Raw genomic sequence first — 19,865 nt, 5'->3', positions numbered from 1 at the left:
AGATAAAGTCACATCCTTTTTGAATTATTTTCTTTAATGCCAAATCTGTATATAAGATTGGAATACATTATTTTATGATGTTACACACTTCCCCATATTCCAGACTGTAAGTTGTTATAAATTTGGGTCTATTATCTTCCTGCTTATCCTTATTGTATCCCTGTCTTTTACGATATCTTAACAGTTCATTCCTTGGTATGACGTTTACATCATTCCTAGCTTTTTCTAACACTCTAGGGGAATAACCCCTATCCAATAATCTTTCAGTAATCAAATTAGCTTGAATTTCATAACTTTCATTAGTAGTACAATTTCTCTTGGCCCTTATGTATTGACCCTTGGGAATACCATTTAGGGTATGCCTTGGATGACATGAGTTATATTCTAGAATAGCATTACCTGCTGAGGCCTTTCTAAATAGATCTGTTTCTATCATCTCCTGTGTGGCACTACCCTTTAATGTTATATCCAGGAAGCAGATTGAGCTCTTATGCTGTTCCCCTATCAGCTTAATGCCACAGTTATTATGATTCAAATAATCACAAAATCCTTCTATTTCACTTTCCTCACCATCAATTATAAAAATCAGATCATCTATGAATCTTGCATAGAAAATGATCTTATTACGGAGGGGGTTGCCATCTCCAAAGACGTGGAACCGCTCCCACCATCCCATAAAGAGATTGGCGTAACAGGGGGCAAACTTGGCCCCCATAGCGGTTCCACGCCTCTGGAGATAGAAACCTCCCTCGAACATAAAATAATTGTGGGTCAATAGGTATTCAATTGATGTCAGAATAAATTGTTTGGTGGTCACATCATAATTGCTATGTGTATCTAAAAAATATCCAATAGCATCTAGCCCTTTATCATGTTTGATGGCTGTATATAGTGAGGTTACATCTACCACCAAAAACCTATAAGATGACTTCCATTTAATATTCTGCAATTTTACCAGTAAGGAGGTGGTGTCTTGTATAAAGCTTGGAAGTTCTTTCACCAATGGCTGCAAGTAACTATCTATGAGCTCCGAAAGAGATTCATTTAATGAATTTATACCAGCAATTATGGGACGCCCCGGGGGATTAAACATGTCTTTGTGCGTCTTAGGGAGGTAGTGAAATATAGGTGTCACTGGATACTCTGGGATTAACATATCCTCAATAGCCTGATTAATGACATTATTGTATCTGGCGTGTTTTACTATATCTTTCAAAATTTCTTTGTACTGTAAAGTTGGATTTTCTTTTAATTTTACATATACTTCCTTATCACTTAATTGTCTACTGGCTTCTTTTAAATATGAATCCCTATTAAGTACTACCACATTTCCCCCCTTGTCTGAGGCTCTCACCACAATTTTGGTATTGTCTGAAATCTTTTTAAGTGCCTGTTTTTCTTTAAAGGATAAATTATGTCTTTGTTTCTTCTCTTTCTTATCAAGTTCCCTTAGTTTTTCCTCAACTACTTTTTGGAAGGTCTCCACCGGGTGAGTTCTAGAGTGCACCGGATAGAAATTGCTTTTCTTCTTAAATTTAGACAAATCTATATCTCTTTCCGTAATTAACGTATTAGATAGTTCCTGTGTATTCTCATTTAATAAGCCTTGTAGGTCAAATACAGAACATTGCTCAGAAAAGGACAAAAATTCTTTATCAGATTCCACTTTTGTAGAAATAACATTGCTATGTTCTTTCTCAGCATCTGCAAAATGTTTACGCAATAACAATTTCCTCACGAATTTATTTACATCTAACACAGTGTTAAACAAGTTGAAGTGCTGTGAAGGAACATAATTCAGACCCTTGGATAATACCTTTATTTCATCATCATTTAAAATTGTATCAGATAGATTGATTACATTAGTATTTAAGCATATTTCTTTATCTGTTTTGCTAATCTGGTAGGGTAGGTCTTCAGCTGAATTTTTTGTTTGGGGTGTAATATACCCTCCTGGCCTTCCCTGTGTGTTTGTTTTTGTTCCTTTGCCCCTTTTCCCCCTGTGTGTTTTTTTCTTCCTGATGGTAAAGTCTCTGCCTGTTCGTTTTTTGAAACATGGCTTGCAGAGGTTTCAAGTGGTTTTAAAACTAGAGATTCTGTGCAGTCATTGGTCATTTTGAAAAATGTCCAAGAACAGCTGAGGTCATTTCAGAGGGACCCACAATTTAAGACCTATGATAAACAATTTGAAAAAAATATGATATCTTTCCGACAGGAACTCTGGGAGTTTAAATCACATAAGATGACTAGAGACAAACATGACTATGACCATCAAACAGTTTATAGATGGGATAATAATGACAACTTTAACCGTGAACCCAGAAATTATAGGAGAAGGTTTAGGAATCAACAGAAAAAAGTTAAACAAGTTACTTTCTCTGACACGGAATATGAGGTGGAGTCCTCAGAGGGAGAAATGACCAATGACTGCACAGAATCTCTAGTTTTAAAACCACTTGAAACCTCTGCAAGCCATGTTTCAAAAAACGAACAGGCAGAGACTTTACCATCAGGAAGAAAAAAACACACAGGGGGAAAAGGGGCAAAGGAACAAAAACAAACACACAGGGAAGGCCAGGAGGGTATATTACACCCCAAACAAAAAATTCAGCTGAAGACCTACCCTACCAGATTAGCAAAACAGATAAAGAAATATGCTTAAATACTAATGTAATCAATCTATCTGATACAATTTTAAATGATGATGAAATAAAGGTATTATCCAAGGGTCTGAATTATGTTCCTTCACAGCACTTCAACTTGTTTAACACTGTGTTAGATGTAAATAAATTCGTGAGGAAATTGTTATTGCGTAAACATTTTGCAGATGCTGAGAAAGAACATAGCAATGTTATTTCTACAAAAGTGGAATCTGATAAAGAATTTTTGTCCTTTTCGGAGCAATGTTCTGTATTTGACCTACAAGGCTTATTAAATGAGAATACACAGGAACTATCTAATACGTTAATTACGGAAAGAGATATAGATTTGTCTAAATTTAAGAAGAAAAGCAATTTCTATCCGGTGCACTCTAGAACTCACCCGGTGGAGACCTTCCAAAAAGTAGTTGAGGAAAAACTAAGGGAACTTGATAAGAAAGAGAAGAAACAAAGACATAATTTATCCTTTAAAGAAAAACAGGCACTTAAAAAGATTTCAGACAATACCAAAATTGTGGTGAGAGCCTCAGACAAGGGGGGAAATGTGGTAGTACTTAATAGGGATTCATATTTAAAAGAAGCCAGTAGACAATTAAGTGATAAGGAAGTATATGTAAAATTAAAAGAAAATCCAACTTTACAGTACAAAGAAATTTTGAAAGATATAGTAAAACACGCCAGATACAATAATGTCATTAATCAGGCTATTGAGGATATGTTAATCCCAGAGTATCCAGTGACACCTATATTTCACTACCTCCCTAAGACGCACAAAGACATGTTTAATCCCCCGGGGCGTCCCATAATTGCTGGTATAAATTCATTAAATTAATCTCTTTCGGAGCTCATAGATAGTTACTTGCAGCCATTGGTGAAAGAACTTCCAAGCTTTATACAAGACACCACCTCCTTACTGGTAAAATTGCAGAATATTAAATGGAAGTCATCTTATAGGTTTTTGGTGGTAGATGTAACCTCACTATATACAGCCATCAAACATGATAAAGGGCTAGATGCTATTGGATATTTTTTAGATACACATAGCAATTATGATGTGACCACCAAACAATTTATTCTGACATCAATTGAATACCTATTGACCCACAATTATTTTATGTTCGAGGGAGGTTTCTATCTCCAGAGGCGTGGAACCGCTATGGGGGCCAAGTTTGCCCCCTGTTACGCCAATCTCTTTATGGGATGGTGGGAGCGGTTCCACGTCTTTGGAGATGGCAACCCCCTCCGTAATAAGATCATTTTCTATGCAAGATTCATAGATGATCTGATTTTTATAATTGATGGTGAGGAAAGTGAAATAGAAGGATTTTGTGATTATTTGAATCATAATAACTGTGGCATTAAGCTGATAGGGGAACAGCATAAGAGCTCAATCTGCTTCCTGGATATAACATTAAAGGGTAGTGCCACACAGGAGATGATAGAAACAGATCTATTTAGAAAGGCCTCAGCAGGTAATACTATTCTAGAATATAACTCATGTCATCCAAGGCATACCCTAAATGGTATTCCCAAGGGTCAATACATAAGGGCCAAGAGAAATTGTACTACTAATGAAAGTTATGAAATTCAAGCTAATTTGATTACTGAAAGATTATTGGATAGGGGTTATTCCCCTAGAGTGTTAGAAAAAGCTAGGAATGATGTAAACGTCATACCAAGGAATGAACTGTTAAGATATCGTAAAAGACAGGGATACAATAAGGATAAGCAGGAAGATAATAGACCCAAATTTATAACAACTTACAGTCTGGAATATGGGGAAGTGTGTAACATCATAAAAGAATGTATTCCAATCTTATATACAGATTTGGCATTAAAGAAAATAATTCAAAAAGGATGTGACTTTATCTCTAAGAAGGGGAAAACTATAGGAAACTATGTTTCTCCTTCTGACAGCTCTGGCAGTGGTTCTGCAACGTGTTGGTTGAAAAAGCGGAAAGGCTTTTTCAAATGCAGAAGGAATGTTTGTAAGACCTGTGATCATGTATCAGAGGGGGAAACATTTGTTTCAACCCATCTTCAAAAAACGTACAAAATTAATTTTTATTTAAACTGTAACACCACACATGTAATATATCTATTGACCTGTAGGGGGTGCTATAAACAGTATGTAGGAAAAACTAAGAGATCCTTAAAGGACAGATTCTTGGCACGCCTCAGGTCAATAGATGATATTGAGTCTGACACCCCAATAGCTAGGCATTTTCGAGAGCATCACAACTCTGATGCCAGCCTATTAATGGTCCAAGCAATAGACCATGTACCCCTATGGAAGAGGGGAGGTGACAGAGAAACAAAGCTAAATACTAGGGAAGTATTCTGGATTTTTTCCCTCAATACTATCATTCCGCAAGGATTAAATTTTAGAAGGGACATAGATTTGTATATTTAACATAAACAAGAGAGGAATTTTGTATATTTATACATCAAACAGGGGAAAGTATAAATCTAATCCTTAGACTTCCATACTCTATGTAATACACATGTCTTTGTATATTGCCCCTCTATATTATGATTGTTCACTATATGCATTAGGTTATAAGATTATGAACAGAGTTTATGTGTATTTATTCATATTTAATCTTCAATAGTTCATATTAGTATTTTTAAGTGTATGAACTGAAGTGTTTATCTGAGCTTAGTGACTTTCATATGTATATATGTATCTGTGATTTGTATATATTATAATAGTTATTAACATAGACAATAATTAGATTACCATTTACTCATTTGAGTCTCTATACCTTTAAGAAATACCTATTTAAGGATAATGAGCTGGGACACCTGTGAGCAGTGAACAAGTGCCTGTAGGCACGAAACATGTCTGCTGCAGATTGCCCAGATGTCTATGTTAAAATGTCAGTCTTGGTTTAAATAACTGTATCTGCCGATACTCTATGCTTTTACCTGCATTATCAAATAAAGGATTTATGTTTTATCTGCATTTGAGGATCCGGACTTTTCTTTGTATCCTATACACTTTTTCAGCGCTCTTTGGATGAAGTGAGCGCTGCAGCTTGGATCCCCTGCGCAGAACGTCTATGAGTGACGTCTCCCACGCTCCAGTGTGCCGTAGCCAGGAAGGAGGAAGCATTAGACGGGTAGTGTGAGCGCAAGGCGAGTGTTTGTTACACATATATATATATATATATATATATATATATAGTATAGATAGTGACTTGAACCCAGTTACCAGTCTACAATATTTTTTTTTATGTCACAATATTTTTTTTTTTTTATTAAAGATTTTTATTCATTTTCAAACTTTTGAAAGTAACAATGAGGGACACGCAGGTCCCAATCGCATACATCGAAAGCAAACATAAATATACAGTTATGAATCGGACCAGAGGTCCCAAGGTAGATAAATAATATAGTAATAAGAAAAAACAACAAGAAAAAGCAAATCATAAGACAGGATGGTCTCCCCTAGTGTAGAGATGACAGTTCACATCAAAAAGAATACTAGTGGGAGACCATGAAGTAACCAATACAACATATTACGTGTCCTGAAACCAGAACATGATCCAGCGGGAGAGGAGGGGGGAGGGGGGGAAGGGAAACATGAAAGAGGAGAGGGATAGAGGGGGGTGAGATGCAGGCAGATCAGAGAGTAACAGGCAATAGGCTTTAGGTCATGACAGGTGGGCACCAGGAAGTGTCAAACTTATCTTTCCAGTCGGCCCAAGCAAGTTCAAATAAGTCCAGTTTGTTTAAGTCATAGTATATAGTCTTTTCCATGGTGTAAAGGAAGGGCATGGTTTTCACTATCTCATTCCACGAAGGGGGAGAGTCTTTTTTCCAGAACCTAGCCAAACTTGTTTTAATAGAGGCTAGTAAGTAAATACTGAAAATGCTTTGGTGCTTGGGTAAGTCATGTAGGCCTAGGAAAAATATGGAACGCTTCACGAATTTGCGTGTCATCCTTGCACAGGGGCCATGCTAATCTTCTCTGTATCGTTCCAATTTTAGTATATATGCTGCCGAAGCGACCACACCAGTCTACAATATTTAATGCCCAGCTACCCCCCCAGGCTTTGTCTGATGATCAAATATATTATATGGCTAACTATAACTATACTTATGGCCGATGATCTAAGCCTCACAATTTCAGACAAGGTTTTTCTTGAGGAACCTTGCAGGGGCTGCCCAGGTGGAATTATCATAAAAAGGGCAGTCCCTGCTAGTGCTGGATGTCCCCTATTGAAAGTAATGGATCTAACTGGAAAGAGACACTTCACACCATGGAGCGATGTTAGCAGTAAGAAGGGGGTGGCACTTTAAAAATTAAATCCTGCAGCCAATATAAATGACATTATGCTGCTTTCTGCGTATAGCATCTTACAATCACTTATATTTTTTAATACATGTGTTTGTCTATTAGGGTTATAAGTATGTTCAGTGTTTTGAGAAAAGCTCACCACCCTTTAATTGGTGAGAAAAAAACTGTGACATCTGAAGTTCAAAAAACTTTACAGAATTAACCTGGGATTAGAGAGACAATTTCATATGCGCTCATGTTCGGCCCATTTTACATAAAAAACAACAATTACGCTTAGTATTTTGTACTTAAAACTACAAATTTCTAAGTGATTTCTGCATGTCCTGAACATATTTAATACAATTTACTCCTGAGTAATTTACAAACAAATTTTACATTTTTCATAAAATATAATTTTTGGTGAAGAATTTTTCTTAAGATTTTTGATGCACCTTAAATGGACAGTCTAGTCAAAATTAAACTTTTGTGATTCAAACAGGGCATGCAATTTTAAACAACTTTCCAGTTCACTTTTATCATCAAATTTGCTTTGTTCTCCTGGTATTCTTAGTTGAAAGCTAAACCTAAGTAGGTTCATATGCTAATTTCTAAGCTCTTGAAGGCCGCCTCTTATTTTAATGCATTTGACAGTTTTTCACAGCTAGAGGGCTTTAGTTTATGTGTGCCATATAGATAACATTGTGCTCATGCCCATGAAGTTATCTATGAGAGGGCAATGATTGGCTTATTATGAAATAAGGGGCACTCTATATAGGCTTAGATACAAGGTAATCACAGAGGTAAAAAATACATTAATCTAACTGTGTTGGTCATGCACAACTGGGGAATGGGTAATAAAGGAATTATCTACCTTTTTAAATCATAAACATTCTGGAGTATACTGTCCTTTTAACAATACAATTTTTCCTGCATATTATTTTGTGAATGGTTCAATTATTCATCTTATAAGATTTTTAAAATGTGAATTGTATTGTGCACATAACATTGGAAAATGCAGTATATGCCTAGGGTTGCCACCTCGGTCATGTTTTCCTCGGCATTTATGAGTTACACATGCTGCAGGGTGTGCAGAGAGGAACATGTATTGTGCAGCTGGACAGCACAAAAATAGTGTCCCAGGACACTATTTATGTTCCTCCTGCACAGCCTATAGCATGTCTTTAAATCATTCCACCAGGGAAATAGAAGTACTGGCGAGTATTCTTTAATAATGTCACCAGCACAGAGACCTTTAGACCATTAGGCCCTTAGAGGTGAATAGTCAGTCATGACAATTAACAAAACACATCATTCTTTGCTTTAGTAATTGAATATAACACACACAGACCTAATTAACACCAATATTTATTTTTATTAAGTTTTGACGTGTCATGCTGATTTAACGTAAGATAAGCTATTTGGTATTGTAGCTGATTAATCCCACAACAAATGCAGTCGCATTCTATTTGTTGTGTCCAACGAAGAAAATCAAATAGCTTTGGACTCTGTGCCTGCATCCTCTCACTTAATAGGGAGAGGGGTAAATTGGTTTTAGCTGAATGATGAAATAAATAAATGTATCTAAAAAAACAAAAACATTATCCTAAGCTGATAGAATGATAACATGTAAAGGTTTTGAGAACAAAGATGCTCCATTTTTAATTAGAGGTTTCACATTAGGAGGTGACACATAAGTAAGCTGCTTAGAAAAAAACTCTTTGAAATTATAATGAAATTGAAGAGTGAAAGTAATCAGTTAAGTGTTAAGCTGTGTTTATCATTTATAGTTCTGTTTTAGAAATTGCAGAAATGTTGTAATGATGACGCATCCTTTTTAACCAATTTAGAGCCAGATTCAGCAGAATTGAATTTAACGCACGTTGGGATAGGGCGACCTCAGAGCTCTGGTTAATGTGTAGCGAAACAAAAAAGTGTCAGAAAAAACATCAAGATATGAGGTCTCAGGTGTTAGAAGAAAAAGAACACACATACACATACATACAAATATATATATATATATATATATATATATATATATATATATATATGCGTGCACATATGTATTTATGTATTTATAAGTATGTATACTGTATATATATTTGCAGACATATATGCAAACATAAACAAACATATACATACTGTACAAAGACTTATATATATTATATATATATATATATATATTATATATATATATATATAGTGCATTGGAGTCATTTGCAGTTAAGTAGATAGATGATAGATAGATAGATAGATAGATAGATAGATAGATATTGTACCAAAATACCATCAGATATATTTACTTTGGAATGTGAAATGTTCATATTTTCATAACGCACTTGAGAATATGTGATCGGGTTTGCACTTGAGTAGGGGTTTTTTTCCACTTTTTTTTCTGCTCCATTGACTTCTATGGGGCATTATGCTAACGCGGTTGTGATATTCTAAGTTCAGCTTTTTGTGCATATCAGGTTAGTGCGCAAGTGAAAACATTTTACTTCCAACTTTAAATACGAGCGCTACCCGATGAGTGCAAAAAGCTTACTTATATTGAAGTTAGCGCGACAGCGGGATCAACAAATACAGCTCCACTTGTAATCTGACCCATAATGAATGTGATCTTTTATACACTCTAATATGAATAACCTAGATGTACAGAATATTTTTTGTGATAAATTTATTAAAAAAAAAAAAATACATTTTATACAAATGTTAAAGAAAATAAAATGTTCATGATTTAGATAGAGCATACAATTTTTTTTTATTTTTTTTTACTGCTATCTCTGCATTACTATACAATTAATAACGAGAAAAACAATAATCCTGTGTTCAAACATATCAGGACACAGTCTTTAAGATATGAAAGTATATTTGCTAAAGGAAAACTTCCCACACTGATTGAAAGAAAGATGTAGGAATTCAAATTTATAAATATGTTTGATGCTTTAAATTCTGGGTTAAATATAAGCAAAGGGTTCATGGGTGCCTATTTGAAATAACACATAATTGTATTCAGTTTCAACCAATACATCTAGACATCTAGCCTGTCTTAATTGCCCTTAATATAAAAAGGACCTGACTAAAGCAAACTTCACACATCTATCTGAATCACTGCAGACAACCACACCATTTCCCATCACAAGAGAACTGTCCATTCCTTTTCCTATTTGATTTATCTGTTTCAATTTAAAAAACTTCACATATCCATGTAAAATCATAGCAGACACTTATGCTATTCATGTATTTTTTTATTTTTCCTTTTCTTTCCTTTTCTGTAAACTTTGTATAAACATGTCTGAACTTCACCTACAAACAAGCATGGGTGATAAAGGTGCCATAGTAATCTGAAAGCGTAGGGGGGGGGGGGGGATCATGTTTCCTTAGTCAATAAAGGTATCACTTATACAATGTGTTTATTTTATTTTTCAATTTTTCTCTTGATATCCTTTGTTGAAGTCTACCTTAGCAGGTTCAGGAGCATGCACTACTGAGAGCTAGCTGCTGATTGGTGGCTGCACATGTATGCCTCTTGTTATTAGCTCCCCCAATGTGTTCAGTAGAAAATTGCTGTCTCTTCAACAAATGATACCAAGACAATGAATAAACTTTGATAATAGTAGTGAATTGGAAAACTGTCTAAATTGTTATCTCAATCATGACTGAAAAATAAATTGGATTTTATATCCTTTAAGATGATAAATGAAGATATATATATATAATCATAATTATAAATTTTAACTTCAATTTTAACTTCAATTAGTGTTTTTAAAGTGCATTTTCAGTCTAGATACATTCCTCTTCTTTTGTGTAACTTCATTAAATTAATTATTGCACTGTTTGTTATGCACCCTTACAAATGTAATGTATCCTTGTTGTACTTGTATATAATGTAACACACTAATGCTGTGAACTTTGTATAGCGCTGCATAATCTGTTGGCACTTTATAAAAGAAACAATCAATGATAATAACTAGTTTTTAAAGATAAATGCAAAGATGCAGTATGTTAGAGTGCTCTGTTTATTACCACTCTGTTAACTGGTTATTATTGTGTTGATATATTTACAATAAATATATCACTTTTTTTTAACCACAACTTTTTGTTTCTCTCTTTTAATTAGGGAAACTGTATTTTACTTGATATTATAAACTTTTGTGGTTGTTAAAGGGACAGCAAGCTATCTTAAAGGGACAGTCTACAGAATTGTTATTGTTTAAAAATATATATATATCCCTTTATTACCCATTTACTAGTTTTGCATAACCAACAAGGTTATATTAATATACCTTTTACCTCTGTGATTACCTTGTATCTAATCCTCTGCAGACTTCCCCCTTATTTCAGTTCTTTTTACAGACTTGCATTTTAGCCAATCAGTGCTGACTCATAAATAACTCCACAGGAGTGAGTGAGCACGTTATCTATATGTCACACGAGAAAATAGCACTGTCTAACTGTGAAAAACTGTTAAAATACACTGATATAAGAGGCGGCCTTCAAGGGCTTAGAAATTAACTTTCAACAAATAATACCAAGAGAACAGAGCACATTTGATGATAAAAGTAAATTGCAAAGTTGTTCTACATTGCATACCCTATCTAAATCATGAAAGTTAAATTTTGACTAGAATGTCCCTTTAAATGTTCTAAAAAGGGACATAAAATTCAGAATTATGCATTCATTGTTCAGATAGGGCAACTTTGCATATTATTTTTTTCTAAAGGATTGGAATGAACCCTTAACTTTGTTTTCTTTATAAAAAGAATACCTAGATAGGCTCAGGAGCTGAAATGCACTAACAGGAACAAGCTGGGGCTTGAATCAGACAAAAGGCAAGATTTATCATGAGCCACATGCATAGATCGATTGTAGTCTTGCTCATTTGAGCCTTAAACTTGGATTTGGCAGATGAAGATCACCCCAGATTAATTGACACAAGCCCTACTCTTACGCAGTTGGTTGCATGAGGGTAGGGAGCAGCATTGTGCATGTGTTCGCCTGTGCAATGGTAAATATGGGGAACATATGCGTCCCACAATCTGTGATGTAATGCTGACAGGTTTAGAATATGTGATTCCTGTCTGTTTGATAAACAGATTGATAAATCTGACCCACAATGTGGCAAGGTCCATTAGCTACAGCACACATTATAGACAGCAGAAGAATAACCAAGTGTCTAACTGGTCTTTAATTATGTGAGCAGTGTTCTTCTGCATTATGTTCATAGTGTAAACTGGCTTATTGTTAGCAACAAAACCAGATAATGATGTGGGCTACTACCCCTAAAATAAGTATACACCAACATGGCAAAGGTGCACCCAATAGTATAAGCAAATACTAATAATGTCAGGCATTCCCAGGGGAACATGATATATGTCAAATTCCATGTTTTTAACATTACTTGTTTTTTGTATTGTTCTACTTTTCTTTCCTTTACCTTTTCCCCCTTTTTCTTCTTAATTATTCCATTATTTATCATAAAATAACTCCATTTAGAGAGTTTTTAACACTTATTTGGCTGTAAAGTGAGCATCTTTTTGAATTAATCAGAGACTTGAAATAGATTTCATTTAATTTTTATTTTAATGATCATGTTTACTGCATTTATGTCCAGATCTTAAAAGTCTTCTCTTTTCTAATATTACTGTTTTATAGCATTAATTATAATTTGTATTGCTGCAATGTTTTATAAATAATGATGATGCTAATAGCCATTAATGGAGCTGAGTTGCTTGTTCAAAAACATGTTTGAATAAAAATAATATTAGGTTTAATGTAGCAAGCTCAAATTTCCATCTGCCATCCCTATTATTTTTGATGTTATATTTACATGTGGCAAAGAACCAAATGGATTTCATTATCGATTTTGTAACACAACAGACTATTACAAGCCAACACAAATATAAACATAACTTATAAAAAAACACATATTTTCAAAATACTCAGTAACCATGGCAATATGTGATGCAGTTCTATTTTATTTTGTATCTTATACATTTAGTTTCTATATTTATAGTGTGATTTCCTTAAGGATTTTTGAAACATTAAATGTCAAAACTTTTCCTTAAGGGACATTGTTAGTTCAGTAGCAGTAGTCTTAAGATCTGATTGGGATGACTGACAGCCGCTGCTTGCAGCCTATTGGTCACCAGCAAGAAGGGGGCGGCATTGCACAAGCATTGAAGTCCACTGGACATGTTCGTGGTAGCAAACCATGTCCGACCGACCTTTGGTAAATGGAGCCCTTTGTCTTAGCTATAAAGGAAACACTAACAGCAAAATATGCTCTGAACTAGTAAAACACCTCTGAATAGCAAACTGAGTAAAATAATTAAGATCGTTTGAGAAATAAAAGCTGTAATGCTTAGAATAAATTATAGCAAGCTCAATTAACCATCTGATTATTAATTTCTAGTTGTAATAATAATTGGAGCAATCAGCAAAAGCCTTTACTAAATACTACATTACCTACACAAATTCACAACACGTCTGACATCTCTATGATACAATATAAGACAGCATTTTAAGTCAATAATTTAAACATGACATTTCTCCCTAAAACCTGAGCATAGTAGGTTTAATTGAATGTCAGTCTTGTCATTAAGAGTGAATAAACCAATATCACTAATCAAGAAACTATATCTAATTGTAAAGGGCACAGGTATAATTTTGTATATTACACTGTTCTTAATATAACTGACATTTCTCATATTTTGGCTAGCATGAAATATAGACACAGAAAGGGCAGTTACAATATTTGCTTCACTTGTAAATGTAATCCTTTAATCTATACAGAATGTGAGTAGTTATTACAGATTAAAACATGTATAAACTTGTTTTTTAAAGGGACCTTAAAGGGACATAATACTCATATGCTAAATCACTAGAAAATGATGCAGCATAATTGTAAAAAACTGACAGAGAATCTATATGTAAAAAGGGAAGATATTTTACCTCAAAATGTCTTCAGATTACCAGAGTAAGGCCTCGCTTCCATTGAGTCGTAATTCAGTTTGCGTGCACTCGCAAACCGTTAAATATGCTGTCGAAAGCAATATCGTTTATCGACTGTTTCCAATGGCGCGTTATACCTCAATATCGGCATCTGGACTCTGGCTGCCGAAAAAATCTTCACATCCCATAAAAAGTAATAGAAGCCGTTAGTCGATAAATTATACCAGGTTTCCAATGAAAGCGCAAACCGTTAATATACTGTCGGAGGCTGTCGATACATTGAGAAATATTACACCCAGCTCAACTAGGTGTAAAAGAGGAAAATTGTGCTTTTTGAGACCTATTTTCTATTGAAATTATAAAACTTGCAAATAATGCAAGTGTTTTAATGTAGAAATAAATAGTTCTAAGTAATTTTTATTGTTGTCTCATGTATAGGAATAGTTAAACTTATATTCTAATAGAAATATCAGTATATATTTAAATATAATAATATATGTAAGAACATATCTACAGAATGCAAACTAGACCTATGACTAGGGCAGCAATACATATTACTTATATTTATGAAGTGGAAAATATAATTATATAAAAAAATAATATTTGATTATTAAAAATATGGATAAGTGTATCTTTATTTTTCTTGAGAGGCGATCACAGGTAAGAAGCACGGACGTTAAACGTAAATTCTATAGCGAAAGGTCGGGTTACCTTAGCAACTAATTGATTTTCAAGAAATCCGACGTCAGATGGAAGTGTTAACACAACGTTAACTTACAGCTACACGAAAAGAGCGACTGCGCGCAACACGCTAATCTTTTCAATGGAAACCTGGTACTAAAATGGAGCCGTAAATTACTTTTAGCTGTCGGACGCTTCGGTAGCTTACGGCTCCATTTTTAACGACTCAATGGAAGCGAGGCCTAAGTGCTCTGTAAACAGTTAGAGCTGCGTTAAAGCTGCAAGTTGGAAAAACAAACTAACAGAAAACACAATAGCCAATCAGCATCAGCAGTGCTAAGCTCATGCATTGCTTTGCTCTGATCTTATGAAATTTCACTTAAATTTCTTGAGATTTCACAGTAAACTTCCATAAACTGAATATGAAAATAACAGGACTGTGCCTGCACATGCACACTACCTTGGAAGTCCTGGGACTAAAGTCTCTTTACAGTGGGGTGTGAATACTTAGGACATTTTGAGGTAAAATATCCTTTTTTACTTAGAGATGTTCAGGTGATATTTTCTAGTCAGCGTTTTACAGCTATGCTGCATCACTTTCAAGTGTTTCAACATTTGGGTATCATGTCCCTTTAAGCTCAAAGCTGAATTTTCATAAAATGTTTAACTATTTACATTTTTTTAAAATGTATTTTTTTCTACTTTCTCTATTTTGGGGACTTCAAAAGCCTAATCCAACTTCATGCTGCACAGTAATTGCTTATTATGTGTAGGGAATTGTTTATCTTCCATAAGTGGTCACAGCAAATGAGCTAAGACAGGCAACACTAAAGAGGCTTTCAAGGTGTATAATCTTTGACTGCAAAACAATGCAAAGTTTACTAAGAAACTGACAGATTTAAATGTTTTTGAACTATTTTGTTCATATGCAAAGCTTGTACAATGCTGTGATTACTGTCTGTTGTATACATAGAAATTGCTTTAATTTCCTTTTAATCCAATCTACTGTTACTGTAGACAAACTTTGTTATTTCATAAATAATAAAATAGTTCAACATTTCAATAAAAAACCTAAAAATAATGGTAATTTAAGAGTTATAAAAAAGTAATTGATTACACACACAAATAATTGCTTCTGCAGTTAAATCATACATTCATATTAAATGGATACTAAACCCAAATTTTTCCTCTCATGATTCAGATAGAGCATGCGATTTTAAGCAACTTTCTAATTTACTCCTATTATCAATATTTCATTGTTCTCTTGGTATCTTTATTTGAAAAGCAGGAATGTAAGTTTAGGAGCCGGCCCACTTTTGGTTCAGAACCTGGGTAGCGCTTGCACATTGGTGGGTAAATGTAACCACCAATCAGCAAGCGCTACCCATCTTACATTCCTGCTTTTTCAAATAAAGATAGCAAGAGAATGAAGAAACATTTATAATAGGAATAAATTAGAAAGTTGCTCAAAATTGCCTGTTCTATCTGAATCAAAAAGGAAAAATTTGAGATTAGTATCCCTTTAAAACAGTTTTTTTTTCTGTCTTCAGTAGCCATGGCTTGCAAGGTCCATGGATTTTACTTTCTGCTCTGAACTCTCATCCTTGAAAGAAATTTTGCACAACATAAGTATCAATAACTTTATAATACTCTTTTTTTTTTTCTTTTTAACAATTTAGGCCCATATTACAAGTGGAGCGCTAATTAATTCTCCCACTCAAGCATTAATTGCGCTAGAACTAAGCTTTTTGCGTGCATCGTGTTGCGTTTGTATGAGTTGAAAGTAAATTATTTTCACTCATTTGCTCACCCGACGAGCCCAATTTTATGACATAAAAATATTAGTGTTTCACATTCCAATGTTCTTCACATTCTTCACAATGTTCTGTTTATTCATAAATACATATTTCTACATATAAATGACTTTTTTTTACAATATATATATCTACACCTATACCATCTTATACATGATTATATATAAGTATAGATATATACAGATATATATAGCAATATCTATATATATAGACATGTGCATGGCGAAAAAATTCGGTTCGGTTCAGTTCGGATCGATTCGGATTTTTTTTAATTTCGGTTCAGAACGATTCGAATTCGGAAAAATTTTAATCGATTTGGTTCGGATATGTTTCGGATTCATTCGGATTCGAATAAATTCGGTTCGGTTTTGTTTTGGATTCATTCGGATTCAAATAAATTCGGCTGGATTTGGTTCGATTCGGTTCGGTTCGGAAATTCGGAATTTCGGTAAGTGTTAGGTTGGATTAGACTAGTATTATGTACTAAATTCGGCTGGATTCGGTTCAATTCGGTTCGGATTTTCGGTAAGTGTTAGGTGGGATTAGATTTATACTGTACCATACTAGTGTAATCCATGGCCATCTGAATTTACCGAATAAATCCGAAGTAATTCGGATTTATTTGGTAATTCGGCAGTATTTTAATTCGGAAATTCGGTTCGATTCGAATCACCGAATTTGCCGAATTTCCTAATCGATCCGAAACGAATCGCACATATCTAATAAATACTTAGAACATACTCCCCTATGCACAGAACATTAGAATGTGAAATATTTACACTAAACCTTTATTAAATATGAATATTGCATAAATATGCTTTTACATGTTTTCATCTACTTAGCTCCAATGCACACACATATATGTGTGTGTACATACCTGTATGTATTTATTTGTTTATGTGTATTTATGTCTGTAAATACATATACACATATAAATACATGAATACATATATATATATATATATATATATATATATACAACTTTAGAGATGTATATGTATGTATCTCAATGTTAAAGTGATTTGTCTGCCTTTTTTTCTAACACCTGAGACCTCCTATCTTTGAGCCCTAATAACTTTTCTTTGCAATATTTTTTAAATGTTTTTTATTAGACAGTGTTATTATGAGTACAACATTTTTATTTTGTGAAACAGTTTACCAGAGCTCCGAAGTTGCGTTAATCATTCTAGTGTAAATCGCTTTTGTGCTCAAGTGATCACATTTCTTTTCAATTCTTAATACCAGCGGTAGCCCGACGAGCACAAACAACCGCGGTAAACCATTTATTGCTCGCATGCAAACATTTACACTCTACTCCAAATCTGGCCCATAATCAGTTATGAGAACTAATTCTTATTATGACTAATACATATATGTAGCTACGTCATTGCATGTTAAAAAACTATAATTTTTACAGTTTTCCCAAATTGCAAGCAGATTTATTTGAAGAGCAAATCACATAGACTGAAACAGATTGATTTAGGTTAGGCTGTTAACAGATTCTGTTAGCAGAGAAAGTGATCAGAACGTGTGTGTGGAATGTTCAGCACTTGTACACACAGTCTCTGTGGGAATTAACTTGTGTCCTGTTTCTGTTGAGATGTGATCTTGTTGAGACATCTTTTACAGAGTGTTTGACAGATGGTCAAGTTCCTTCAATGTGTAATTTCTTTGTGATCTGCCTACCTGCCAGTGTATGCTACTAACTGATCAAAGCTAAGTATTGCTGAATGAAACATTGGTTTGTTTAGTATAAGGTAACAGTAAATAGTGATATTTCAGCATTTCAGTTTCCTCAATTTTCAGTGCTAATATGAATATTTGGTGCTCTCCCTGGTGCAAACAATTGCAGAAATAATTGGGGTGAGTAGATACCTGTTCATAAGAACTAGGGATGGGCGAATGTTTCGCAACATTCGAAAAACGGCACAAATTTTAACACATTCGTTCGTTGTAATCGAATTTTTAATGTATACATGACATTCTAACATTCGATTTTCGAATCTTCGGTTTTTAATTTTATGATTACATTCGAAAATATTATTTTCGAAAAATTCGAATTTAGACTGTAATAGTATTTCTAAAGCTTTTTCCTTAAATGTAATATTCGAATTATGCAATATTCGAATTCTAAAAATTCAAATTTATATGTTTGTAATAGTATTTCTAATGATTTCTTTAAATGTAATATTCAAATTATGCAATATTCTATATAGAAACATTCCAAATTATATATTTGTATCTATTATGTATCAATTTACTAGATTCCCTCCCTACCACATGAACTATTGAACTTCTGAATAGTATTTGTTAAATAGAATGTTAAATTCGAAATTTCAAATGTGGACATTCGGTATAATTATAAACATTGGAATTTGAAAGTGACATTCGAAAACTGTAAATAACATTCGATTATAACATTTTTAAGAATATTCGTTCTTATCAACATTCGGATTTATAATTAGAATTTCGGTAATAACATTCGTTCAACATTTGAAATTCGAAAATTTACACATTCGCCCATCCCTAATAAGAACTAGTATTCTGAAGCTGATATAATTACAATGGCTTAGATTCAAAAGAACTCCTTCCTGAAACTAATATCCTGCTGAAAACCTGCTGCTACAGCATCACACCTCAAAAATTGCAGAATTCATAAAGTATCTACTGCATCTATCTTGTAACTTCTCACAACCTAAATGAATTCTACTGTGAAAGATACAAGCATCACACAAATGCATCAAAAATATTACTAAACTAACAACTTAATGGGATATGAAACAGTCTGTTTCATTGTTGTAATAAAAAAGCACTAAGCGTGGGTTATACTTTATCAAAGTCATTGCAATATGTATAATTCACTATTTTAAATGGATTTTAACTTGTATTTCTTTTTTAAAACATTAATTTGTACAGTGTCCATTACTTCCTGTTACACCCTACAAGAAAGCTGGGCGCTCTATGGGAAGGTTTATCTAGCTTGATGTCAAAAACATTCTAGAGCTGGCTTACTATTAAGTGAGAAGACCAGATAAACAGAGAGTCAGCTTTGCCCATCCTCAAAACAGGCAGAATGAGAATGAACCTATTGCCAACATGTTAGCTCTCTCTTATCACCAAGGGAATGGCGACACAGAGAATTTCTAAGTGCTCGTTTTGTAATAAAACAAGTTATCTGTTTCTTTCTATGTTTACTTTGATTTAACATATTTGTTTTTTTACAAAGGAGGACTGTTTTATATCCCTTTAAAATAAAAAATTAAAATAAACTACTGATTTAAAAAAAAACTACTGTTTTAAAACCAGTGCTCTAATATATGCACAAAAAAACATGAAAATGTTATAAAATATAAAAGAAAAGAAAAGAAAGACAATCTTGTCTGCTTTAAAATAGAGAGACTTGACTGTGAGACAAGATACTTCAGAAAGCTTATAGTCTTAATGAATTCCACATGCTTGAAAGGTGAAAATCATGGG

At 33.8% G+C, this 19,865-nt stretch overlaps 1 protein-coding gene and 1 non-coding gene across 2 annotated transcripts in view; one reads left to right on the top strand and one right to left on the bottom strand.

Annotated features, from left to right (window-relative positions):
* CSMD3 (CUB and Sushi multiple domains 3) overlaps nucleotides 1-19,865 on the top strand; it is a 1,747,434-nt gene that overhangs the window by 1,201,889 nt on the left and 525,680 nt on the right.
* LOC128661897 (U6 spliceosomal RNA) lies at nucleotides 6,571-6,677 on the bottom strand. Its single transcript, XR_008402669.1, has one exon. It is a non-coding gene; the product is annotated as a U6 spliceosomal RNA (small nuclear RNA).

The sequence above is a fragment of the Bombina bombina genome, chromosome 5, assembly GCF_027579735.1.
Source record: "Bombina bombina isolate aBomBom1 chromosome 5, aBomBom1.pri, whole genome shotgun sequence".
Taxonomy (NCBI): domain Eukaryota; kingdom Metazoa; phylum Chordata; class Amphibia; order Anura; family Bombinatoridae; genus Bombina; species Bombina bombina.
Note: the sequence above shows the minus strand (reverse complement) of the source record. Positions and strands in the feature narration are given on the sequence as shown.